The sequence below is a fragment of the Sus scrofa genome, chromosome 6 (genome assembly GCF_054392235.1).
Source record: "Sus scrofa isolate SSC_HxYL_T2T_F1_AM1 chromosome 6, Sscrofa_HxYL_maternal_Yorkshire_Landrace_v2.0, whole genome shotgun sequence".
NCBI lineage: Eukaryota > Metazoa > Chordata > Mammalia > Artiodactyla > Suidae > Sus > Sus scrofa.
Window position 1 is genome coordinate 28268235 of NC_139388.1, and position 27016 is coordinate 28295250.

General features: G+C 45.5%; 1 long non-coding RNA gene across 6 annotated transcripts in view; it reads right to left on the reverse strand.

The window, feature by feature from the left end:
• The window catches only part of LOC102162742 (uncharacterized), a 651142-nt gene that overhangs the window by 401928 nt on the left and 222198 nt on the right, over nt 1–27016 (reverse strand). For 2 of the 6 annotated variants that reach the window (XR_014805828.1, XR_014805829.1), the window contains exon 3: nt 22714–22858. The exons of the other annotated variants lie outside the window; for them this stretch is intronic. This is a non-coding gene — a long non-coding RNA (uncharacterized LOC102162742). The remainder of the gene's footprint in view (nt 1–22713; nt 22859–27016) is intronic. 6 annotated transcript variants of the gene reach the window in all.

The window sequence follows — 27016 nt, forward strand, 5'->3', positions numbered from 1 at the left end:
AGGCCCTGCTATCCTGGAGCTCACAGTCCCACAGACTAAACCTGGTCTGAGAGACAAAAAGGAATCAATTAAGGTCCTCACACAGGGAGTGATGTGATTTAGGTGGAGTTTGAGGGCCATTTACCTTGCTCAGAGTGAAACATGACCTGGAATGAGGAAGAGAGGGAGGAAAGAGGGGAGGGAGAGAAGATGGGAAGAAAATGATGAGAGGCTCCAAATTAGCCTCTTAATTCTGTGGGGGCAAAGTCAGATTCTGCATGGCCCAGTCTTAGGTGTCTTGTGTATTCCAGCACTCAGAACAGCGCCTGGCCATGACAGGTGCTTAAGAAATATTCATGGAGTGAATAGGGTGGGATGGGATGGGTTGAGTGGAATTTTACTGAATTGAAGTAAATTAAGGGAGGATAGTACAGGATCCCTGAATTGGGTGTCATGGTCCCTGGTGTCCAGTCCTTCCTGGCTCTGCCACCGACCAGCCAAGTCATCAAGCACTCTGATACCTTCCCTGTCCTTTGCTGCCTCATCTGTTTTTTTGTTTGTTTTTTTGTTTTGTTTTTGTCTTTTTAGGGCCACACCCTTGGCATATGGAGGTTCCCAGGCTAGGGAGCTAATCAGAGCTACAGTTGCCAGCCTACGCCAGAGCCACAGCAATGCCAGATCCGAGCCACGTCTGCAACCTACACCAGAGCTCACAGCAACACCAGATCCTTAACCCACTGAGTGAGGCCAGGGATCAAACCCGCAACCTCATGGTTCCCAGTAGGATTCATTTCCACTGCGCCACAATGGGAACTCTGCCTCATCTGTTGAAGGCTGGGGGATCTCTATTTGTACACTAGTTTTCCATAGAATTTGACTATTTCATATGGTCAAACTAAAGGCTGCCTAGCCAGCTAATTTGGAACAATGCTAAGTTAAATAAATATAAACAGGATTCTTGAGCATGGGACATCTCAGAACCTTGAACATGCCTGTATGAACTGGGAAGCTCTGAAAGGAAAGTCGCATTGCTGTAGTTCCCAAATTCCTTTGACTACAAAACCCCAACCCTCACCTTTTTTTTTTTTTTTTTTTCCCCAATCTTACAGAACCTCTTCGGCTCTAAAGGCTGATGAGTCTTTGAGTATGATGTCACTGAGTTCACCAAGACAGGGGTGGACATGTGAAATGAGAGATTAGTGAAAAGCCAGATTTAGTTGCTGCAGTGAGTCTGGGTGGGAGAAAAGGAAACTTCTTGTTTCCTCTGGAATGAGAAAAGGGTGCTTGCAAGAGACCCGAAGGTCTGGTGAAGGCCGCAATTGCTCTGCAGGATGAGACCTGGAATCATGCTCAAGAAAAGCCATGTTCTATGTGAAGCATTGATATTCTGGCGTGGTTTTTAATTTCCCGTTCCTGGGATTAGATATGTCAGGCAGGAATCCTTTGGCTGCCTTCTCTCAATACATCCTGGAGCTTTTATTTTGTTACCAATTTCCCTACATTGTGTTCTTTCTTTGAGAATCATAACCGTGTGAATATTTGACAATTGAATGGTACAAACATCTTGAAACATACAGTTTTCCCCAGAGTTGCATTTCATACTATAATCCGAGGTGATCTCGGCTGCCAGAAACACTCGCGCCGTTAATGGATTTGGAGGGAAGATGCTAGTAATGAGATTTTTCAAATGCGAATTGTTTTGCTTTCAAATACAGGGTGAAATCCAATGAAATATTACCTTAGACACGCTGGGGTAGTAAGTCCAGCTGATCAAACACTTGGTGTGTCCTTCGTGTAGGCCTTTTCTGCCTCAAACAAAAGCTAGAAGGGGATCGGTCTTATTTTTTTTTTTCCTGGTGAGATGGGTCTTTGAGCCCGAGTTGTGTAATTCTTCTGTATTTTGGGACACACTCTGGGTCTCTTCCCATCCATCATCTGGAGAGTTTGATTTATTTCACTCACTCATTCAATAAATACTGACTGAGAGCCTACTATGCACCAGGCGCTTCTGTACACTGAGTGGTACAGCAATGGACAGCATTTTACAATATTCACAGATGTATCTGCATCATAGGGCCTACAGCCTGGTGAGATGCATACACACATAACCCAGTAAACAAAGGCATTTAAATGCTTACAAAGGTAAGCATCAGAGAATGATGAAGTGGGTCCCATTTTAGCTGCGGTGTCAGGAAGCACCTCTCCAAAGAGGTGACTTGGCGAGCTGAGGTGCTGGAGAGAAGAGGAAACAGGAGGCCAGTGGCCGCTCAGGGCTCCAGAGCTCTTGAGTGATAGCGTGGAGTTTCACATCCAGCTTTGCCTGATTCCAGACCCGATGCTCCTCCCACAGCATCGCCTGGCGTCACTGGTTAGGCAGAATTCTCAGGGGAAAGAAAAAGTTGGAGATGACTCCAGATCCAGAGGAGGTGAAGGAAGAAATGCCAAAATACAGAGAAAGGAAATTCAGGCAAGGCCCAGGCACGCAGGGCCCAAGCAAGATGGGGCAGCTGGGCTGGACCCCATCCCCAAAGCACAGCCTTGAAATTCCATCACAATCTCCTTTAAACGGCCCAGCAGAAGAGACCCGAGAAGGACGCTACTTTCAAATGTGGCCATTTGAGAAATGACAGAGATTACTCCTGAAATACTTCCCCACCACTGCTGAGCCACCGGCTAACCTGGATTCTTTGGGCGATCTGGGAGATGGGGCCATCCTTTCAGCAGAAAGGAAAGCTGGCCGAGGAATCCTTTCATTCTGGTTTCTGAGAGACTCTGCCTTTCATGTAGGTGAGTGGTGAGTCCGAAGGAACAGAAGTGGCTCTATTGAAGTGACGCCTCTGAAACAGATGCCGGTGTTCACGGAGCAAACGCCTCTTGGAAGGGAGCTGAAAGCTCAGCCAGAGAGAGAGAGAGGAAGAGTGCTTTGCATTTGGGTGGGCGAGATGTGTGACATGTTGGAGTTCATGGAAGGGGAGGTCTGGAGAGGAAGGGGCTGGGTGCAGTGGGCCCCATGGGTGCTACTCCAAAGCCCCTCGCCCACCCTAGTGGTCACTGCCAACATTCCTAGACATGGCGCCATCTCCCTGTGTCTCTATGCCCAAGGGGTCTTGCTGGTTGCAGGAACTCACCTTAGCGCAGGGGAGTCACGAACAAGACCCTCAGGCCATGAGGGGCAAGTGCTGGTAGATGAATGCCTGGGCTCCCTTGCCCCTTGGTGACACAATCAGGTGTGCTGTACATACTTTCCCAGGGCCCCCAACGAGAATGAACCCAATCACTGTCATAACGACCGAGCAGCAGCTCCATTCTCTCCCCTGTCTCACTCCCCATCCTCTGGCCGTGCTTCTCGGGCTCACACCACCTGTAAACCTCACATACCCATTTCTGTCTTAGGACCTGCTTTTAGGAAGAACCAAGCTAAGACAAGGGGGAAAGTGGCCCAATGGTAAGGAGGCCCCTGGCAACACGAGGTCCGAATGGGCTTCTTTCTGGCAGGTGGCAGTACCAAAGGACAGCCAACTTCAAGGTTGTTGGGGGAAGGATAATGAGGCTCCGAGAAGGAATTAAATGGCCTCCAGAGAAGGCACCTTGCCAAGGTAACCCTGTTGATAAAATCTGGAAGCTTCCCAAGAAGCTTGTATGAGGTGCTTCCCAAGAAGCACACTCAAGAACCCTGTATGAGGTGGTCCTGCTATGGTGCAGCGGAAACGAATTCGACTAGGAACCATGAGGTTGCGGGTTTGATCCCTGGCCTCGCTCAGTGGATTAAGGATCCAGCATTGCCATGAGCTGTGGTGTAGGTCACAGATGCAGCTCAGATCTGGCACTGCTGTGGCTGTGGTGTAGGCCAGCAGCTGTAGCTCCGATGAGACCCCTAACCCAGGAGCCTCCACAGGTCGTGGGTGCAGCCCTGAAAAACAACAACAACAACAAAAAAAAAAAAGAACCCTGAATGAGTGGGCTAAGTCTGCCATTACAAAGTACTACAGATGGGGTGGCTCCAACAACAGAAATATATTTCCCCACAGTGCTGGAGACTAGCAGTCTGAAGTCAAGGCGTGGGTAGAGTCGAATTCTTCTGAGACATCTGTCTTTGGCTTGAAGATGGCCACCTCCTCCCTGTGTCTTCATGTGGTCTTTCCTCTTTACACGCCTGTGCCTTAATCTCTTCTTAGAAGGACATCAGTCCTATGCGATCAGGGCCCAACCCTATGACTTTGTTTGACTTTAATCCCCTATTTAAAGGCCTTATCTCCAAACACTGTCATATTCTGTGGTCCTAGAGGTTAGGGCTTCAACACATGGACCGTGTATAGGAGGGGACACGGTTCAGCTCACATCAGACCTCAAAGGATGCTCACTCTCCAGCGGAGCAAAGGACTCTGGGAGTTCCCATCATGGTTCAGTGGTAACAAACCTGACTGGTATCCATGAGACATGGGTTCAATCCCTGGCCTTACTCAGTGGGTTAAGGATCTGGCATTGCTATGAGCTGTGGTGTAGGTCGCAGATGCGGCTTAAATCTGGCATTGCTGTGGCTGTGGCTGTAGACCAGCAGCTGCAGCTCTAATTCGACCCCTAGCATGGGAACTTCCATATGCCATGGGTGCATCCCTAAAAAGGAAAAAAAAAAAAGAAGAAGAAGAAGAAGAAGGACTCTGAATCCACCATTTCTGAGTTTCTTGGATGTGGCAGCTCTTGGTTAGAGTACAAAGCAACAGAGCATAGTGAGGCCTGAAATGAGCCTGTTGGAAGCCAGGTGGTGGCAGGAGGGGTGGGTGGAAGACTGAGCCACGACAATTTGATCCACCAGTGGTTCTGGTCATATTTCTATGGAAATGAGCTCATTATGGTTAAATCTTGTTCCAGCTCCTGGTTGATTCATGAAGTGGTTTTGAATGTTGATAATCACTTCGTGAATCACTGACAAACATGAGAGCCAAGTACCTGGCACTTGGATTGCTGCCTCTCCTGATGAGCGTTCCCATCAGGATGCAGGGTGTGTGTCCTTCTCATTGGCACACCATTCAGTGCCAAGGTCTCCTGCTTCTGGCATGCCCCACTAGCCATTCTGTCAGGCACTGACCCCAGCCCGAATATTTAATGATCTTTAATGAGTTCATTCTGCAAGATCACTGTGAAACTCTCATGACACTGGGCATGAACAGATCAGCCATCAAGTTCTGGGAGAAGTGAAAGGGTGCTGCCCAAAAGGTGGCATGACATCAGGTTTATGCCCAAAGGACAATTTGCTTCAGCCCAGAGTAAATGAAACACAGCCACTGCCTCGGGCCAACTAAGAATAACTCTCAGGAGGACCACAGTCTCAAAGAAACACAAACAGAGGGATCCGAGTGGAGAGAGACACAGAGAGCTGCCATACTGCATGTGCATTAGAGAGGATGATAAAGAGACACAGAAGATGCAGCTCCAAACCTAAAATAATCTTGAACACTTGAGATGTGGAGAGCAGCAACTTGGAAGCAGAGGCAGACAGATGCTCCTCCCAGACACCTGCCCAGTTCCCTCCCTCGCATCATTCTCCTTGCCCCACCTGCCTGGCTGGCTGCCCACCCAACCACCCCCCAGAAGAGCTGTCATAGACATCTCTGCCAGCCTCTCCTGCTGTATTTCCCTCCACGGCACTTATCACCACCAACCACCTTCTAAATCTATCCATTGACTTATTTTCTGTCTCCCTCACTAGCAAGTAAGCTCCACCAGGCAGGAATCTTGGTCTGTTCTGTCCCCTGCTGCAGCCCCACAACCTAAAACAGTGCTTGGGACACAGAGCGAGTGGTGGCTAAATATTTGTGGGATAAGTGAGTGACTTGAGTGTGACAAGAACTGTGTTGATGGCAAAGAAAAGAATCTGTGGAACGTGAAAGAAGAGGAATGTGGTCCGGGTGACGGCCTCTCTCCCCACCCCAGGTGCACATTTACAGTCTTGCAAATTCTTGATGGGGAGAAGGGGTTCCTATGCCCATGTGGACTCAGGCGCTGCCACCCTCACTGAGGGAATAAGCAGGGCCTCCAGACCATAATTTCAGGGCTGTAGAGGACTAATGTCTAATGTCCATGGGCCTTGGAGTCTGGGAGAGATGGGTTCCAGTCCCAGCTCTGCCCCGGGCCAGCTGGATGATCTCAAGTGAGTCACTTCACCACCTGGGCCCATAGTTTCCTCGACTTCTTAGTGTCCTCAAAATATCCAAATACAACCAGCTCTGCTAACTGCCTAGCACAGAACAGACACTCTGTGTCCATGTCCTTTTTTTCCTATGCCTTTTTCTCGCCACCTTTTATCCCATTGGGTAGTGAGATCTTCATTCCTTTAACATAACTATTTCTGTTTGTGTTAAAATGGGAACAAAGACAGGTCTGTAAAGCAGGAGGCATTTGAACCCGTCCTTGAAGAATGAGTGGGAATCTTCTGGGTAAACAAGGCAGGAAGGGAATTCCAGGATGATAGAATCACTTACACCAAAGTGTACAAATCCGAGAAAAGGAAACCTTCACAGGAGCCTGAAGGAAGGAAGCTGGGGCCGGGGTAACACGGCTGCAATGAGAAAAAGAGAGGTCCCTATGGAATCGCTGTGGGAGACCTGCAATGCCACACCCAAGAGATTTCGTGGAAGTCGTGGGAAGGATTTGATGTGTTTCTGTGGCAAAAATGATGAATTTCTTTGAAAGGTAACTCACTCTGGGCAACAGCTATAAATAGAGGGTTGGAAAGAGAAAAAGAGGTGTGGCAACTTCTTTAAAAGTCCAGCGGGTATACAAAGAGTCCAGGGCTTTGGGTGAAGGGTGGGAGGCTGCAAAGAGAGCTGGATTGGCCGGGGTGGAGGGTGAGTGATTGAGGCAGGTGCCCGGTGCCTCCCAAAGGCTACCTCTCCCCTCTGCAACCCCCTCAGTGTCACCTCAGAGGTGATGTCTCGAGCAGAAGGCTGGACCCCACTACCCAGGCCAGCAGGAGATGCCCCACCCAAGCCCTCATTCCCTTACTCGCGCTCTCCTCCCACTTCCTGGTACCTGGCCGCCAGTCTTCCCTATAGCTGTGTTCTCTTTTCTTTTCCTGTAGCCTATCAAGCATCTCTTCTTTTCTATTTGAAAGTATGATCCAGCAGAGCCCCAACGTGCACCCCGCACCCTCCCACCAGCTTCCACCTTCCCGGCAGCCTCTGCGCCCCTCCAGCGGCGGGAGCGCTCTTTACACGCAGCCTCCTCATCAACCCATCCCTTATCTCAGTCTGGTTTTCAGCTTAAAATAAGTTTCTAAAAACCCTCCTTTGACAATAGCCTCCCTCGCTGCAATAATATCTACGTTGTATTTTCAGCCATTGTCTCTTTAGACCAGGGGCTGCAATTGATTAAATCGGGTGGTGCGTGTACGGCCGACACCTCCCAGCCTGCATCAGCCTTTGATGGGGGTGGTCTTATCTGGAGTCAGTTTAGTGGGTTATGGACCCAAATTTCTTCTGCAAAACATCAGGCGGAGAGGCTTCGCCCACCCCTCCTCCTCAGGATGCAGGTCGGCTTTGATAAACTCGAGACAATTTCCTAGAGCTCTTCGGGGTCCAGCAGAGCCTTGATTCTAACCCAACACTCACCATCCCAGGGAAAAACTGAGTTTAAGCTTTATTTCAAAATGCTGAAAGGTGACCACTTTCACTTGCTGTGTTCAGCAAGATGGAAGAGGTGATTTCAACAAACAAGTTAGCATAAACCCACCATGTTCCAGCTGTTTAAGATGGGCATACATTCTCTTCTGGCTCACACTTGGTTGGGGTGGGGGGCTGGAGGAAAGATTGAAAAATAAATTGTTGACCATTTGACATGATAAGTGCAATACTATGAGTATGTGAAATGTTCTCAGATGACCTGGTGATAGCTGTGCTGTGTTTTTTGTTAAAAAGCACAAAAGAAGGGTTTTTCTGGGAGGTTTTTTTTTGGGGGGGGTTGTTTTGCTTTGTGTTTTTGACTGCATCCATGACATATAGAAGTTCCCAGGCCAGAGAATGAATCTAAGGTACAGCTGCAGCAATGCCAGATCCTTTAATCCACTACTCATGGCCAGTGATCAGACCCACACTTCCACAGGGACCTGAGCTGCTGCAGTCAGATTCTTAACCTACTGTACCACTGCAGGAATTCCTATTTTAAAAAAATACCAGAAAAAAAGCCAATGCTAGCGAAGTTATAGTAAGATCTGCACAATGTTATGAGAGCAAAATGAAAATATACTTAAAGAATCAAAATATTGGAGTTCCCTGGTGGCCTAGCAGTTAATAATTCCATGTTGTCACTATTGTGGCTTGGGTTTGATCCCTGGCCTGGAAACTTCCACATGCTATGGGCACAGGCAAAAAAAAGAATCAATAGTGAGCATAACATTATAACAATCCCCCCTCTAGACCCCAATTATCACTCTCTGGCAAATTTATTCTAAGCTACAAGTCAAAACAAAAGATACTTTAAGGATGCCCAATATATCATTCTCTAATAGAAATGGCCCAGGTAATTGAGATACATCAACCCGAGGATATAGTATGTAGTTATTTATTTAAAGTAATTATGGAGACTAGTAATTAGAACGCTGGGATCTAATTTCAAGCAAAAGAAAGAACACATGATGTTACATTCAGTCACTGCCTATGGGCCCTGCACTTGATGGCCTCACCTTCTGATGGGTTAAGCTTTAGACCAATAGTCTGAAAGGTCCTTCTCTCCCTGCTCCTGTTCAACATTCCAAACAACCCTGTGAACTTGAGATTATGGTCCATGTTTTATAGATAAGGTAACAAGGGGCAGAGAGATTAAATGGCATACACACAACATCTAAATCAAGGAGCTCTAACCAAGGTTTTCTAACTCCAAATCCAGGACTGTTCCTGACTTCCATCAGCTAACCAGTTCTGATGACTGATGTGATGGGTGGGTGGTCAGACATCAAGATCATCTACCTGCTTCTGGAAAAGACCATCAAGAAGGCCACAGCCCCTCACAAGAACACCTGGATGTGTCTGTATCCCAAGACATTGGAGCCAGCCAGTGGGGCTAGAGAGAGTGCCTTTTCCAGCCAAACCATGTCAGCTAAAGGTGAGCCTGATGATAGGAAAGGCATGTCATCAACACACAACAATTTATACAACTATGTACTTGGGCTAGGCACTGGGAGGTGGGGACAGAAGGACAGAAGTAACCAGCTTTACTGCCCCATTGCTGAGTAACCACCAATGGCAGGCATTTAAGAGTGTGTTCAGGAATTCCCATCGTGGCTCAGTGGTAACAAACCTGACTAGTATCCCTGAGGACAAGGATCCTGTGTTGCTGTGGCTGTGGTGTAGGCTGACAGCTGTCGCTCTGATGGGACCTGTAGCCTGGGAACTTCCATATGCTGCAGGTGTGGCTCTAAAAAAAAAAACAAATAAATAAGAGTGTGTTCATCCATTCATCCACTGATGATCATTTAGATTGGTTCTACACATTGTGACTAATGCTGCAATGAACTTAGGAGTTCAAATATATCTTTGAGAGATGATTTCAGTTCTTTCAGACAAATTCCCTGACCTAGGCTTGATGGATCATATGTAATTCTATTTTTAATTGTTTTCAAGAACCTCTACACTGTTTTTCATAGAAGCTGTACCATTTTACATTCCCAACCACAAAGTCTCTGATTTCTAAAGGCAAGCAATGGAATATTAATCCACCTTGAAAAATAAGGAATTTCTGCCATATGCAACAACATGGATGAAATTTGAGGTTGTGCTAAGTGCAATAAGCCAGTCACAGAGGGACAAATACTGTATGATTCCACTTATACGAGGCATCTAAAATAGTCTAACTCAGAGGAACAGAGAGTAGAGCAGTGGTTTCCTGAGGGACATGGGGAACTGCCATTCAACAGGTATAAGGCTTCAGTTAGTCATGACGAATAACTTGTAGGGATCTGCTGTACAGCGCTGTGCCTGTGGTTAATGATACCATGTTGTGCACTTACAACTACAAGAGAATAGGTCTCATGCTGTGTTCTTATCTCACACACAAGAAAACACGGAAATACCTGAGCTCACCTCTGTTTTCCCCTTCCCTTGCTGTGGTGACCTTGGGCAAGTCAGTCGACCTCTCTGTGTCTCTACTATACGACTCTCACTTTTGCAGGTGTTGGTAACTTTCCATAATAAAAGTTTAAAAATAAAAGCAAGGTCCAAATGAGGTCGAGGCAGAGGATTCTGAGGCCAGGATAGAGATGCAAAGTGTTGGAAGTTAGTTTTTCACTCCCAATGAAATAACAGTGTTTCACTGCAGACCATTCGGCCTGTGGCTCCAAAATTCCAAGATTCTAGAGCTGCTGAATTGCGCCGGGGTAGTCCGCATTTAGTCCTTTCTATCCTGTCAGAATGGCTTTGCATTTTAAGATGTGCTTGATGTCATGTCTAAATTGGAACTAATTGAGACGTGCGGGAATATGGAAGCAGCTTTGGCTTCGGAGGGGACAACGCAGGGTTTGCCAGCTTAGAGCCCTGCAGACAGATGGGGCTTCTGGGGAACAGGGGGCACAGCCCTGCCCTGCCTCTAGCTTGTGTACACCTTAGTCAGGTCAATTCACCTCTCAGCCTCAGCGTCCTAATCTTTAAGAGGAAAGGATTTGAACCATAGGAACTTTACAGCTTCTCTCTGCTCAGAAGCATCTGAGGTTCCACTCTGCAGACACCTTCATCACCCTGCTTTGCAATATGCAAATCAGCCAAATTTGGTAATTGGACAAAGCCGATGGCAACAACTTAATAAACTTCAATAATATTGCACAAAGTAATTGTTCAGTTATTTCAAAGGGTTCAGCTCAGAAACTCCAAAGGGGTGGGGAGAAAGGTGTGGAGGAGCCTAAGAAATTACCTCTGCTTGTTAATCAGATCATCCAGGAGACGCCAAATAAGAATGAAAATTGGGGCAGGGGGGCTGTTTTCATTCTGATTAACTGTACTCTCATCTGAACATTTTTAAGCGGTGCTTTGGTCTTCCTCATCTGGATGTTGACTGAGTTCTGTTATCAGGATTTTAATTAACACCAGGTAGAAAAGGGGAAGCAGGATGACACGCTATTACTTCTGTTTGATTTAAAGTCAATGCTGGAGAGTCTTCTTCGAGGAGCTGTTGAAAGTGTCTTATCTCCTGCATTCCAAGGATGGCTGTTTCATGTAAATGTCATTTCTGCTGTCCAAAATGTTACAACACACGCCAGCACAATAGAACTACTGTCTTGTTCTAAGAGACATGAGGGAGCCAGCAAGCTTTTGATCAAAGGCACGATTCCAACATCAAAGTAATACCTCTTCTGTTACATTCAGGAATCAGAACTCAGAATAAAGGGATGGAGAGACTCTGGCTTTAGTGATAGCCTAGCCTCCTATGCTGGAAAATGCCTGAACTCCCCAGGTTTAATCCATTTGCAGATGACTGGCCGGAAAGGGGCACTTGGTGGTGCATTTACTGCATCCTGTAGTCTCCATGCTTGTATTCGGTCTGTATACATTCATCTGCTCCCATGCAGGCTTCTCTCCTGGACCTGGAAAACTGGAGCTGCCATGACACACAGAGGGAGTGGCTAAGAGCCTTTGGAGTAGCATGGAGCTTGGCTCAAATCCACGCTGTGCCACTTGCCAGCTATGTGACCTTATGTCCCCAGCTTAGATGGTTCCACTTAAGATTTTTTGACTTTGGCACGAAAGCAATATGCATTCGGTGGCAACTGTACTTGGAATTTTGAATTGTGATCTTTTCTTGGGCTAGAGCAATGCGGTGAGATACTCTCTCCGGATGCTGGGCGGGGGCAGCGAGCCTCAGCCACGTGGTCACGGGGGTAAACAACCCATATACTTATAAACATTATGCTTTTCACTTTCAACACAGTATTCAATAAATTACATGAGATAGTCAACCCTTTATTACAAAATGGGCTTTGTGTCAGATGATTTTGCCCAAATGTAGGCTAATATAAGTGTTCTGAGCACATTTAAGGTAGGCTGGGCTAAGCTATGATGTTGGGTATGTTAGGGGCATTTTCAGCTTACAATATTTTCAGCTTAGGATGGGTTTATCATGATGTAACCCCATAGATGTATATATAAAGATGTACATGTATGTATGTATATGTATGTATATATACATATAAAGATGTATGTATGATATATATCATTATGTAACCCATATATGTACATATAAAGATATGTGTATGTATGTGTATGTATACATATAAAGATGTACATATTTATATATGTACATATAAAGATATATATGTATTATGTGTGTATACATGTATAGGCATGTAAAGATTATGTGTGTATATATGTGTGTGTGTATAAATAATATGAATGTCAAAAATGTTATGTTGAAGAGAGAAGCCAGACACTAAAAGGTAGATACTATATTATTCTATTTATATATAAAGTCCTAGAACATAAGAAGATAAGCTATGGTCTTAGAAGTCAGCATAATGGCCACCTCGGCAGGGGATGGGGGACCTCAGAGAACCTGCTGGGGGAAGGGGAATGGAATGCTCTGTCTCGATCAGAGCCAAGTTCACATGAGTTTGTACATGTGGAAAAGTCACCAAAACATACTCTATGAAATATATAACTCAATTTAAAAGGTTGAATCAAAATATGATAATATCTAATGCACAGAATTGCCGTGAAGATAAAAACAGACAGTCCATGGAAAGTACTTATCCTGGTGGCTGGGCTGAGTACGTACAATGAAAGCATGGCTATTACTGTTGTTTATGGTGTTCTCATCATTAGTGTGATCCGTTCAGTGGGGTTACATGTGACCCAGAAATTGGGGTCTAAAGTTCAGCATATAAGGCAAAAAAAAAAAAAATCTGTTAAAATTGTTCCCGAGAATCCCTTAATTGTCTATAAACTAGAGTTTGCCTAGTTTGGTACACACAGCCCTGCCCAGTAAAAGATGTTTCTATGTATAATGGATTCAGTAATGGGCAGGAGGTAATAAAGAGGGTTGGATGTAAGAATCACACCCCTGCAGACAGTGAGACCACAACCAGGGGCTCACCTATAAGAGGCTCACAGGTATCAAGACCAAGGGCAAATTAGCCTCATGGCCACATCTCATTCCTGCCTGGAAATGAGCTCATTGAGAAGAGCCGGTCTAACCACCAGGCCAGGCAAATTGCTAATTGTGCACCCCCCCACCCCTGCCTCTAGCTCCATCTTCCTATTTTTCTTTCCCTCTCTCATTGAATCTGCATTAGTTAACAAAGCATAAGATGCAACCTGACTGTTCTGTATTTCCAGGCCTCCATCTCCCATGCTGAAACACTGAAGGCTCTGTCTGGTCTGACTCAGGAGAGTCTTACCAGCTCCCCAAAGGAAAGAGATAAGAAGTTAACATCATACTCATCCTGTATATTATTTTACTTCAAAGAAGAATAGCCACTGAAGTACTATTTGGTAAATCCAACATATTTCATATTTTGGATCGTCTTTCTCAGGGAGTCATTTTGCAAGCTTTAGGAAATCTCAGGTACCCTTGCAGAGTAGATGCTTAGATAAGGAGCTCACGCTGACAACGACAAATCCTATTCCGGTGCTTCCAGAAGCAGCTGCCCACTGCCACGCCCTCAAACACTGACTTGCACCATGAAGCCTGTAGGGAACCCCAGAAAAGGTGTATTATCACCAGAAAAGTCTGGCTTTGGAGTGCAGACCAGCAGGGGCTGCCCTGCGAACAGAAACCCAGGAGGGGGCAGGGCCCGTTGCTGGAGGGGCTTAGACTATAACACTGTTGCATCCCCCCTCCCATCGTCAACCTGACATCCCATTAGCCCACTTGGGGAGACTCAGTGGAGGCCTGGACAGGTGTTAAATTACCTCTCGTCACCGCCACAGGTGTGTGAGACATGCTGCCGAGGCCCCCATCACATACCCGAAAGCAGGTGGCTCTGCCAGGGATTTTCTCTGAGCACAGGGATCTGGAAACTGTATCACTTTTGACTTAGAAATGACCTGGATCAAGGACCCAGCCTTCTAAGCATGACAGGATGATAAAAATATTCTCTGACAGGCGAATCCATGTGAGACAGAAGACACTGAGGTGAGCTCCGAAGCTAGGGGACTGAATGCCATTCCTTCTTTTATCCAGTGGCCACTTATCACGCACAGGAACCTGCCCAGGCCAGCAGAGGGGCTGCAGGGGAGCTGGTAAGCCTCAATGCTTAGGAAAAGAACCTGAAATAAATCACACCTACTCCCTAGGTGTTTAAGGCCGAGGTGTAAAGAAGGAACATGTGAACGTGAAAAAAATCAAGTTCAAGGACAGCCAATTATTTTTCGCTAACCTACAGTAGGTGTCCATCACGGGCCAGGCACTGCGCCCCCTCTGGAGAATCAGAATGAGTCTGGCATAGTGGCCCCTGCCTTGAGTCCCATCCCAACAGCCAAGCTGGGCAATTAAACAAAGCATTATGCAGAGTGACAGGGAGTAACAGGGGTGTATGGAAAGGCTGTCCAAGCGCAGAGACGGGAGTTAGAATTTAGGTCTGGGTGTGTCTGGTAAACGTCTGAATTGTGTCCTGTTGAGTAAGTAGGACTCAGCCAAGGAGGCAAAGTGAGGAAGGGCATTCCAGGCACAAGGAATGGCATGACCAACCACGGCAGGGTGGCTGGCCAGCCAGGGAACGCCATGGGGTGAAGGGTGGAAAAGGAGATGAAAAGCCCTGTGCCCAGGATTGGAGCTTGAACTTGGCCTGGGGGGAGGAGGACTGGGGAGCTGAGAGGTCAGCCTGGCCTCAGTGTGCAGTGTGGCTGGAAGGGGGCGAGGCAGGAAAGCCTGATGAGGGCAACGCTGCTGGAGGGAATGAACAGAGCTCACAGGCAGCTTCCTGGTGGCGTCTGGGGTGGAAGAATCCTCCGTCTGAGTCCATGATGCAATCACGGCTGATTCACTGCAGTGAATCTCTCAGCACCTGCCCTTTCCCTGCATCCTAGGAAGTCCTCTGCTGCCCTTGCTCCCAGAGTCACCAACTGAAGGCAAAAGACCCTTCTGATTTCCCCGTGTACTTTTCCAACCAGAGAATGCATTCCTCATTGAAGGGCCTGCTTTGTTCTTAAAACAACCAGGCTGCATTTTTCTCCAGAATCTTAAGAACAATTACCAATGTGAAAAGATGCGGTTTTCCAATAAGGGGATAAAAAAGAAGTGGAAGATACAGTTCTTGCCCTTGAAAGATGAATGAGGCGGGTTTGGATTATCCCACTGAGCAGGAGCAAAGCCTGTGGATTGTACCAACCAAGGGATGGAGCAAACCCAGAGTCTGCCCCAGTTTCCTTAGGTCCCTCAGGCTTAGGACTACTTTCCAGAGTCATCTGTCTTTAATCCAGTAGCACCAATTCCTCGATGTAGTTTCCCTTTCTTGTTCCTTGTCTGATGATGTTTGTCACTCATCAAAAAAAATGAAATGTCACTTGCATGGCTCCCCAGTGCCTCCCTCCATTAACCAGAGGAGGCCGAGTTGGCCAGAATGTGTCTTGTCCTCTTCCCCAAAGGCCTTAGTTTGGGTCCAAACGAAGCAGAAGCACACCCTGAGGCAAAGACTCAAGCTCAAGAGGAGTCATTTATATCATATAATAAACACAGAAATGGAAGCTAAGAGCAGATCTGTGACCCTCTATAGAGCCAAGATCTCATCCAATATAATGCTTAATATTCATGCTTTTTATTAAGAAAAACTCAATTAGATGGAATACTATAAAATATATGTTTTTTGAGTTGGTTGCACCCATAGCAGGATTCTTTCTATTTCACACACACACCAATGAATCAGATGGAAAAGAAATAAACTGTCTCTCTGCTGCAAGTTCCACAAGCCTAAAGTAATGACAAATGTCAGAATATCAAGCCTGTGAACGCCTATGGGACTGGAGCAGAGGGAGAGACTACTTATTACTCCAGGTCTTGGCAGAGGCTGGTCTTCCTGGGGTGGCTCAAGATCTATCTGAAGTCAAGCCCATGACCCAGCTGGCTCCTCACAGCCTCTTCCTGCAATCACTACACACCCATCATTGTGCCACAACGATAGCCCTGGAAAGAAGAGAACGCTGTCTGCATTTTACCAACCAGGACTCGTCAGCTAGCAGTGAAGCCATACTATGAACTCAGACCTGTTTGAGCCCAAAGCCTGCCCTCTCGACAACACACCATAATCCTCAATAAAACAGAATTGTTCTAATGTTGACACTGCCTGCCTTCATTCATCCAGAAATCTCTATGGAACACCTCTTTTGTTCAGGTCCCTAATAGACACTTTCTTTGAGGGGGTCAGCAGAAGGGAAATCATAAATAAACTATAAAACTCCAAGCATTCCTATGGGATAGGAGTTGAACATAGGTCCAGACAGCCAACCAGCATTAAAGCAGATGTCACCCAGGGCTGCCATCACTGTCGATGTGTCTCTTTGTATTTTGGATGATGGTCACAGCAGAGTACTTAACATTTAGGAAATACTATGTTGATCAAGCTTCATATTTTGTTTCCTTATTATTTGAAATATATGAATCTCTAAAGACTAAAACATATAAAAATGAAATCAAGTCTCATTGTAGTATACTTAATGAACCAACTCTATTAAAGACTAAAATGACATAGAATTAGTTCTTCCTCCAGGATATTGGGGATAGGGGATACCTGTCAGGACCTCCATCATCCCGGTTGACCAGCCCACATGGGTGCAGTAAATCTCAAAGGTTGATAAATATCAAATATTCTTCACTTATATTTATTGTCCATTCTAAAATTGATGTTTCGCATTGGATGTTTAATCACGGATTGCTTTGTTAAGCATTTTCTCTGTTCAGAGGAGCACATCAGAAATTGATTCCCTTATAGAATGAGGTAGGGGATGAAGCACAAATTCAACTATAAGCATTTGGACTTCTCTCCTTTCGCCTTTGTGGTTTGGACACTTCATTTCCCAAAGTGAAAGGTAAGGACTTTAAGACAGAAAACCAATTGGGATGCTGGAATCCAATCAACGACCATGTCCCAAGGCCAAGGGCCAGTCCAAAATGGCCCAACATCCATCTCTCAGAACTTCCCAAATGCCACAGCCCACCCAGGTCAGAGACAAGGAGACTGGCTCTTTGTTCTCAAGGACCATGAGGCTGACAGGTGAAAAAGTTTCACTGGGGCAGAGGAAATAGAATTGAATTTAAGTTGGAGGTTATTTGTCTTCCCCGTGACCTCTGGTGGTCTCAAGTGACAGCACAAGTGGCAATGGTCAAACTCACATCTGTGAGTCAATTACTGGGTCCCTGCGTTCAAAAACAGTTCTGATGCATTAGATTTAAAATGGTTCAAACGTATTGAACAGAAAGGAAAAAGAAGAGGGAACCAAACTCCTTGGGGGAATTTGTTTGAATCTACAAAAAGGCTGGATTGAAACCTGCAGAGTATTTATAAAGAAGCTGTAAAATCTTTTATTCATTTGAAAGGAGCTGGAAGAGAGACACAGGAAGTGAGGCAGGAGAGACTGAGCTGCAGCTGGGAGTGGGGAGGTGGGGTGAGGGACAACATTGTAACATTAGCCAAAATGAGCTTTTTCTCCAACTAGGAGGATGGTAACCCTCACCATCACTGGTTCATGGACAGAAGATCTGAGTAAGAGTCCCAGCTCCCCACTCACTAGTTCCAGAAAATGTCTAAGAACCTCAGTGTCCTTACCTATTAATTGGAAACAAACTCCACACACAGGGTTTCGTGAAACCTTTATTTCGTCCAAATGAAATAATGATACAAAAAGTCCTTTAAAAGCTGTTGAGAGCCACAGATGCAAGTTATCCTTATCACTGCTTTAAGTCACAGGATATACCACATATGGAATGGAAACCAGACAAAGAGCCCAGGGACAAAATTCAGATGATAACAGCCAAAGACTGGAAAAGGTAAGGTCCAGGCAAAAAGCAATTTCCATTAGAGTCATTTTTTAAAGTCCAAAGCAGTTAATCCTGTGCCAAGTTCTGAGGCCCACAGATCCAAAGGCTTGCCTTAGCTGAGTGAGACTAGTGGCTGATCACCTATGAGTGATTTCTCAATTTTAATCCAAGTCCTAATTATACAAAGAGAAATTGGTGGTTAGAGCCAGTTGGGGTTATCCAGAAAACCATGCCTAATAGTTCTGCCACTTGTGCATAGCCTAACTAGTACCGCTGCCTCCTAGTGTTGTATTTTTGAATTGCAGGCATAATATGAATCAGCATCATTGCAGCCTCTGCAACAGCACCTTCTAAATCTTCGCTGCATATTGGCACCATCTGGGAATATCAAAGCTACTGAGATCTCCCAAGGCAACAGAAATAAAAGCAAAAATAAACCAATGGTACCTAATCAAACTGACAAACTTTGCACAGCAAAGGAAACCATAAAAAAAAAAAGACAACTTACAGAATGGGAGAAAATAGTTTCAAACAATGCAACTGACAAGGGCTTAATCTCTAAAATATGCAAACACCTTACACAACTCAACAGCTAAAAAAGCCAACAACCCAATGGAAAAATGGGCAAAAGACCTGAATAGACATTTCTCCAAAGAAGCTATACAGATGGCCAACAAGCACCTGAATATAATATACGGCACAAAGAAACCTTTCCACAGAAAAGAAAATCATGGACTTGGAGAATAGACTTGTGGTTGCCAAAGGGGAGGTGGAGGGAGTGGATGGACTGGGAATTTGGAGTTAATAGATGCAAACTATTGTCTTTGGAATGGATAAGCAACAAGATCCTGCTGTATCACACTGGGAACTATATCTAGTCACTTGTGATGGAGCATGATAATGTGAGAAAAAGAGTGTATATATGTATGTGTGACTGGGTCACCTTGCTGTACAGTAGAAAATTGACAGAACTCTGTAAACCAGCTATAATGGAGAAAAATAAAAAGCATTTAAAAAAAAAAAAAAAAGCTACTGAGGCCTGAAGCCCACCTCCAGAGATTATGATTTAATTGGTTTTGGTGCATCCTGACAACTGGGATGTTTTAAACTTCTCCAGATATTTCTACTACATGCCCAAGTTCAAAAACCATTCCTCTGGAACAGAGGTTAAGTAAGTAAATTTTCTGCAAAGGGCGAGAGAGTAACTTTTTTTAAGATTTTCAGGTCATATCATCTCTGTCACAACTATTCATATATAAACATGGACACAGCTATGTGCCAGCAAAACTTTACTCAAAAAATAAGAAGCAGACCATAGTCTTTCAACCCCTACCCTAGAAATTCATTACTGAAGTGAGTCTGAGGACCAGCACCATGGACAGTACCTGGGAGCTTGTTAGAAATGCAGAACCTCAGGCCTTGACAAGACTCCCCCTGTGATATGTATGCACATTCACGTTTGTGAGGCACTGCTCCAGACGGTATGCTTTGTGAGTCCAGCCCTGCCAGCATCACGGCACCGAAGTGGAGAGTTCCCATCACTGTCAGCATCTCCTGTGCCTGTCACCTCTATCGGCCTGGCTGTCTCCTAGCTGCCACATTTCAGTAGCATCTTCTCCGTGGTGACTCAGACAATCTGAGTAGCTGTCTACATTTGATTATGGTGTTTCCAAAGGATCAACAGAGCCACACACTCAGTTTCTATTTTTCATAATAATATACAGAGAGGATGTGGCTATGGAGCCGTATCAAGTGATAGGCCCCTTCTCTCAGGAACTATCCATTTAAACTTGTCAAATGTCATAGAGCCCCCCAAACAGCCCCTGCTGCTTCAAGCCTTTGTGCCTCATATATGGTATCACACTTTCTGGGAAACTCCTGTGAGGCATCTTACCACCAGGCAAATTTAACCAACCTTAAAAAATAACAGACATGAGTGAGACCTTCTGACCACTCCCATCCAGAATGAACCACTTCTTGCCCATTGCTGCCCTATGCCCTGTATATACCTTTGCTCTTCCTTTAGCACATTTACGGTAACGAACTTAACAGGCTGTCTCCCGAGCTGATGCTGAGCTCCTTCCACCCAGGCTCATGTGTCATTCCCTTCTGCATCCATGTGCCTCACTAGGTTTTCATATGATAAATGCTTAATAAACTGACACTGGTTTTCATCAATTGACCTAGAAGCAAGTTAACATTTCTTTTGTAACTGGCATGCCAACCTAATCACCACAGAACCCTTTTAATAGGGCATATGTCTCACAGAACTGTTACTCACTAGAACAAACTTTGGGAAACACTGCCTCCTAGACAAGAGCACTGGGCCATATCATACCCAAGCTTGCAATATCCCCTAGGTTTGGAACGATGGCTCTGGCTCTTGCCCAGCAAAAAGGCAGAGGTGGGAGAGGGGCTGACAGGATGAACATGATACCTGCCACCCTGAGCCATCTTTCCAGAAAGATAGCTGCAGTATTATCTCAGGGACACACTGGAATTCCCACCAGATGAGGAAACTGGCTTCGTCTGTTAGAACTTTGCCACCAACTTAGTGACATAGCCAGGGCCGGAATCCAAGTCTCCCAGAATTGGTCCAGGATGCTCCCTTACAAAGAGTTTCTCAGGAGGTCACCATGTGTCACCGTGCCCCTTTTCCCACCTGGCCCACGTAAACCAGAACTGGATGGCAGGGGAGAGAGAAGGCACCAGGGTGCATCTTCAGGGGAACCTCACATCTATGTCTGGAGCCCTGGACTGGTCAGCAATGAGATGTCTTTTCATTATAGCCATCAGTCTGAATTTCTGCTGGATCAGAGATCAATCCAAATGCTCATCTGTCTTATCGCTCAGTCTATTTGGAGCTGACATTTTGACAAGGCTTCCATCCAAGAATCCTGCCATTTGGACAAAGCCGCCCAGCCAGGGTAGAGTCTTAGCAGCAAATACGGCATTGGAACCCTTTATTCCTGACACCCTGCCCAGTCCTCTCTCTGGTCATCGCAGCCCCTCCCTCCCATGTACCCCTGTTGTATAGTGTTTGTACACAAGCACATGAACACATAGGTACCTCCCTGCACATGTTTACTAAGCTGAGTCCTGACCAGTGGCCCTGTCACCACCTTGAGGAAGGCAGGCTGCGAGGCAGCCAGTGCTCTGTCTGCCTTTGGTGTCATCTTCCTGGGGATCAGCCAAAAGTGAGGAGCCCATGCTAACCCATGAAGTGGCACTGAGAAAGCCACCTCTCCTCTCCATGCCTCTCAGAGGAACACATTAGACCCGAAAGCAGTAACCGCTGCTATTGATTCACACTGCGTTTTCTGTGCTTCGTGTGCGTTATCTCGTTTCATCTCAGCAATGAAGCCGTCTCCCTCCAAATGGGAGGCCCCGAGTGGGTTAGGTTGGGGCTGCCCCCAGAAGCAGCCCCTGAGACAACATGGAAATGCACATAGTTAATCTGGGAAGTGATTCTAGGAAGCATCAGTAGGGAAATGAGGAAGTAACAGAAGAAAGGGACCCAGGCAATAAAGGCTGCGTGACTGAGCCAGCTACACAGTGGTGATTGGATCAGTCCAATGGGGAAACGCTATGGAGCAAGCATGCCGCTCCTGTCAACAATCCCACCCAAGTGACAAGGGGCCTGCAGTATTTATATCAGATCGAACCAACAAAATTGCCACTGTCTGAACATGCCTGACTTACAGAATTGGCAATTTCATGTGGTTCAGTATCACGTTAATTCCAAGTGTGGGTGCTTGAGGACTGCTGGGCAGGGGAAGGGAAGCATTGATTCCATGGCCCTTCGGTCCTACCCTACACCACAGAGCAGCTTTCCGAAGTTCTAAGGGGAACCCTTAGGCATGGAGATGCAGATATTGCCAGTGGGATGGAAACGCACTGAACAGTCTTGGTGGGCCCTGTGGGGAGCCCAGAGAGCCTGTGCTGTGCTGTCCAGAAGTGGGATCCAACCGGGGTCCAAACCCAGGGTGTCTGTCTCTGTAGTTCATATATGTAACGCACACGCTGCCTCATCTAAATTTATAAGACTATCATTTCCCTGAATTACAGAGTCCTGTGCTAAGATTCTCGAAGTCTTCAACTGCAAAATCTGTAACTCAAAGAGTTTTATACAGCGGGACAAGCCAAACCAATTAGCCAAGGTTGGGTGTTCAGTGACCTGTTGCACAGGTACTTCTCAAGTGTACACCGCCTTCCAGATTCTGTACTGGGCTCTTAAGAACACATGATGAGGAATTCTGCCCTAAGATGGATGAATACCAACATATATATTAGGAGATGCAGTCAGAGCACTGCTAGAGCTGGTGCTGGGGGCCAGCGGAGGGTCCTGTGGCCTTTAGAGGGAAGGACACCAGCAACCTCTGGCATGGAAGCACACAGCTGGAGCTGGAAACGGAGCAACCAGGCCAGCGTCTGCACATCTCCCCCAAACAGTCCTTGCAAGGGTAGGATGCGGGTGCTTTGTAGAATGGGAGATTTACAGAGTTGCTCAGGACCCCAAGTCTTTAAGTGTTATCCATGAACTTTTGTGTTTCAAAGTTTTACAAATGAGTTATGACACACCATGCTGAAAATCCAATTACCTCAGCAAGACATTCGACATAAATCAAAGATTATCTATGGCGTAGGGAGGCATTATAGCTCGTCCACACAGGGGAAGGGACTGGCCCAAGGTCACACTGCAGATGACGGGGTCGGCTGACATCGATTCGTAACCCACCACGCTTGCCCAAATTGGCACATGCTGCTGGGAAAGAGAACACTTGCCTTTTCAATGCGTGTCCTTCATCGCCATGAACAGCAGAGAGGAGAGAAAAGCCCTGGGCAGGGCATCAGAGCCCCTGACGTGGACTCTGAGCTGCCCTAGCAGCCTCGATGTCCAACCAGTGACATGGGGCTCAGTGTGACTGTCCTGCAGAATTAAGTGAGGTTACGTCAGAAGATATTAGTAAATGGTACACAGTCCTGCAAAGGCAAAGGCTTACTCCTAATCTTTATTTTTCGTTATTAGGGGTTATTATTGTTTGCTGTGTCTCGGATGACAACAGCTGACTTGATTCTTGTTTTTAACATAGTTCCGTTCAACTTGAGAATGTTTTAACACATTTTTGTTATTCCTCACAAAGTATATTTGAAAAATTCAAACACCATGGAGAGTGTACAATGAGAAGCGAGAGTCCCCCCCCATAACATCCCCGGCTGATTTAACAGTTTCTAATAAACCCTTCCAGAAAATGTTTTCTATGTAAAACACTGTGTGTGTGTGTGTGTGTGTGTGTGTGTGTGTGTGTGTGTTCCACTGTTCCACATCTTGCTTTTTTTTTTTCATGTAATAGTACACCTTGGATAGGGTCACACAGGAGCACATATAGATTCAACTCATTCTTTTTTTTTAAGAAGGAAAGATTGTTCCATTAATGGGTAAACCAGAAATTACTTAACCAGACCCCTGCTGATGGTCATTTATAGCCTTGGTGGGGATTTTTTGCTATTACAGCAGAGCTGCCATGAGTACCCCATGCACACACTGACAGCATGACCAGGATCAGCACACACCCTAGCGTGTGTTCTTAGACCTGAAACTGCTGGGCAGAAGCCACGTGCATTTAAAGTCTTGAAAGATGTAGTTAAACTGTTGTTCAGAGAGGTCACTAGCAACCACCCCACACACCTTCTCCCATGAACTGTGTGGAACTATCCCTTTTCCATAGCTCTAGTCAACCTGGAAAAGAGAAAACTTAATATTTGCCAATCTGAGAAATGAAAAGTGGAATCTTGCTACTATTTTGATCCGTATTCTCTTTTATTATGATTAACAGTGAAAGTCTTTTCATATGTCAATTGGCAATTATTGTGCAGTGTTGTTTTTCTTTAGAAGGTATGGGGGGGCAATATGAGGTAGGAGTTCCTTTATTAACTGCATGTTTATATAGCACTTGCCCCCCCCCTTTTTTTTTTTTTTTTTTTTTTTTGCTTTTTAGGGCCTCCCCTGTGGCGTTGGGAAGTTCCCAGGCTAGGGGTCGAATTGGAGCTACAGCTGCTGGCCTACACCACAGCCACAGCGACTGGGAATCGGAGCCACATCTACAACCTACACCACAGATCACAGCAATGCCAGATCGCTGATCCACTGGGCAAGGCCAAGGAGCGAACCCTCATCCTCATGGATAATAGTCCGGTTTGTTACCACTGAGCCAAGACAGAAGCTCCTCCTCTGCCTCTTTGGATGCATTTCTCACAACATACAAGTACTTATTGATTTGCTCCCTTCTGCTTCACCCGTCCCCAGTATCCGCTCCATGAGGTCAGGACCTCCACCATCTTGTTCACCCTTGCAACTCTAGCGCCTCCATCAGTGCCTAACATAACGTGGGTCCTCGTCAGCTATTTATTTAATGCATAAATTAATGTCTCGTCAGATTTATCATTCCCTTCTTTATAGCTCTTCACTTGTTCAGGGCACCTTGGAAAGGTACTTATCTCCTCTTTCATTTTCAGGTTTAAAATCATTCATTGAGACTTATATTTATTGAGCACCCTCTCTGTTCTGGGCCTTGTTTATACGCCCTGGGTTACCGCAGCGAACAAGACAAGGCCAGACAGCTGCCCTTCAATGGTTCCAGTAAAGGGATGACAGACCTACCACAAAATGCAAATGGAAGAAGAAATGATTTTAGAGGATGTCGAGAGCTATGGAGAAAAGAAAGCAGGAGAATGTGAGAGAGGTTTTAATGGCTGGGTCTCAGGAGAAAAAGGAAGCCATGGAAAGAGCCAAGGAAGAGCACACCAGCCGGGAACAGCAGGTGCAGAAAGAGCTTGCTGAGCCAGGAGCACAGAGAGGAGATGGAGCATCCTCAGAGGAGAGAGCAGGGCAAGGCAGGTGGGGTGTCATCACAGAGGTAGGTGGGGCCGCCCCTGCAGGGCCTCCGCCCTACAGCACGGGGGCGCTCCTCTAATGGCAAGGGCCAGCCACTGCGGGATTCCAAATCAGGAAGTGGCACCATCTGGCTTCAGTGTTGAAAAACTCCCCCTCTGATTCATTTACAAGTTACTTTAGTGAAAGAAACAAAGAAATGGAAATATAGCCCTATAATTTCTTTTTGTCAAAATGACTGGACAGTTGTCCCATTTATTAAATAATCTCCCTTTCCCTCCCCAAGATGCAATTCAAAGTACTTTTTAATATATACTAAAATACCCTTGGGTATTTAGTACATTTGGGGGCGAGGAAGAGGGTGGGTTCCATTCTGTTCCTTTGTTTCCTGAAACCAAACTGTTTATTATACAATAGCTTCATGATACCTTTTAAAATCTGCTGAAACCACCCTCCCTTTATTACTATTTTATATGGTCCTTTTTTTGCCAGGATGACTTCCGAATCTTCCTGTCAAATTTTGAAACTGAAATCCTCTTAGTGTTTTAATTGGCATTCACTGGGTTTGTAGATTAACTCATTAATACATAGATTAAAGAGAAGTTACATGTTTACAACATTGGGACTTTCTACTAATAAATACAACCCGTATCTACTTGTTCCTAAAGTGTTTTCAGGTTTTTATGCACCAATTTAACAGCTATTGATTTATTAAAATAACGTATAATTTGCTTGCAGAAAGCTCATTATAGAAATTTGGAAAACAGAAACAAAATTTAAAAGAAAATACAGAAGCAAATAAAAATCCTATATAATTGCATCACACATCAAGATCCATTGCTAACAGGCTCTTGTGTGTGCATGGCACACGCAGGTACATGTGGGGCCATCCTCATAGAGCATATTGAGTTTTTTATTGTTTAAAAATGAAACTTCACATTTGGTCCCATGATAGTAGATATTCTCTCAAGTGCAATTATAATGACTGCCCAAAATTACATCACATAAATATACTATAATTTATTCAACCACTCTTCAATTGCTAAAGATTTTAGGGATTTGGGGCGTAATGTTTTATTCTAAGTGGTACTGCAGTGAACACACTTATAACTAGGTATTGTTCTCCTGATTATTTCTTAAAGACAATTTCTCTGACTTGACCCATGGGTTCATGTCCTTCGCTAGTTTTTCCCCTGTTGTGCAAGACCTCTTTGCCTAGTAAAGATTTTGACCCTTTATCTGCCAAACATTTGCTGCATATTTAGCTTCTTGTTGGCCTTTTCGCTGTATAGAGTATATTGAATCGGGGAGGGTTGAATTTTTTTAATAACTGAGGGTTTGGTAAAAGATGAGGATCTAACTTGATGTTACTTCCAAAAGACCAGTTTTCTCAAGATAATCTGTTGAACCATTTGTCCGTACTATTTTCTTTCTGAAGACTTTTTAATCTGTACCAAGTTCTAGTTTACATAGGACCATTGATTCTATTCGACTGACCTGTCAGTTGACTCTTACAATGATGACAAACTATTTTAATTACTAGTTTCATGATGCATTTCCATAACCTGAATGTGAGGATCCCCTTGTTGGTCTTCCTTTTACAGAATGTTCTAATTCTGAACGAGAATAGAAGGATGCTTCCTTTGAACAACAAAAAGCCCATACATGTTGGCTGGTGCGTTTGTAGAAGAATTAATCCCATGCTAAATGCACTACCTATGCTGAAATGGAAGAGCCGGGAAAAGACCTTGTACCCTAGTTCCCTGAAACAAAGGAGCTCATTAAAAACTACAGTTCCCAAAATGCACTACTCCAGGGCTCTGTCTGGCCCCTCTACCATCCACTGCACTGTGATCCTGGGCCACGCAACGAGTCCTGCCATCAGGTCCCAGGTAAGCGCCCAGGGGAAGTGCTAGGCTCATGGCTGAGAGAGAGGAACAAGTAGAAATGCACCGAGGTCTCAAACACAGAACTGCTGCTTAGTGAGATGGATACCCAGGTCTTAGGTGAGATGAGACCCCGGGCCTTTGACTCAAGAACGCTGTAGACAAAGAGAGAGCCCAGGGCTGCCTGCCACGAAGCTGATGGAGTCATTCAGATTAGAATGGGAGAACATAGATGCCTCCCAGAACAACTTCACTCTGCCCTTTATGGGAACCGCCCCCAGATGCCTTGAGCTAGTGGGCTGTCAGTCTT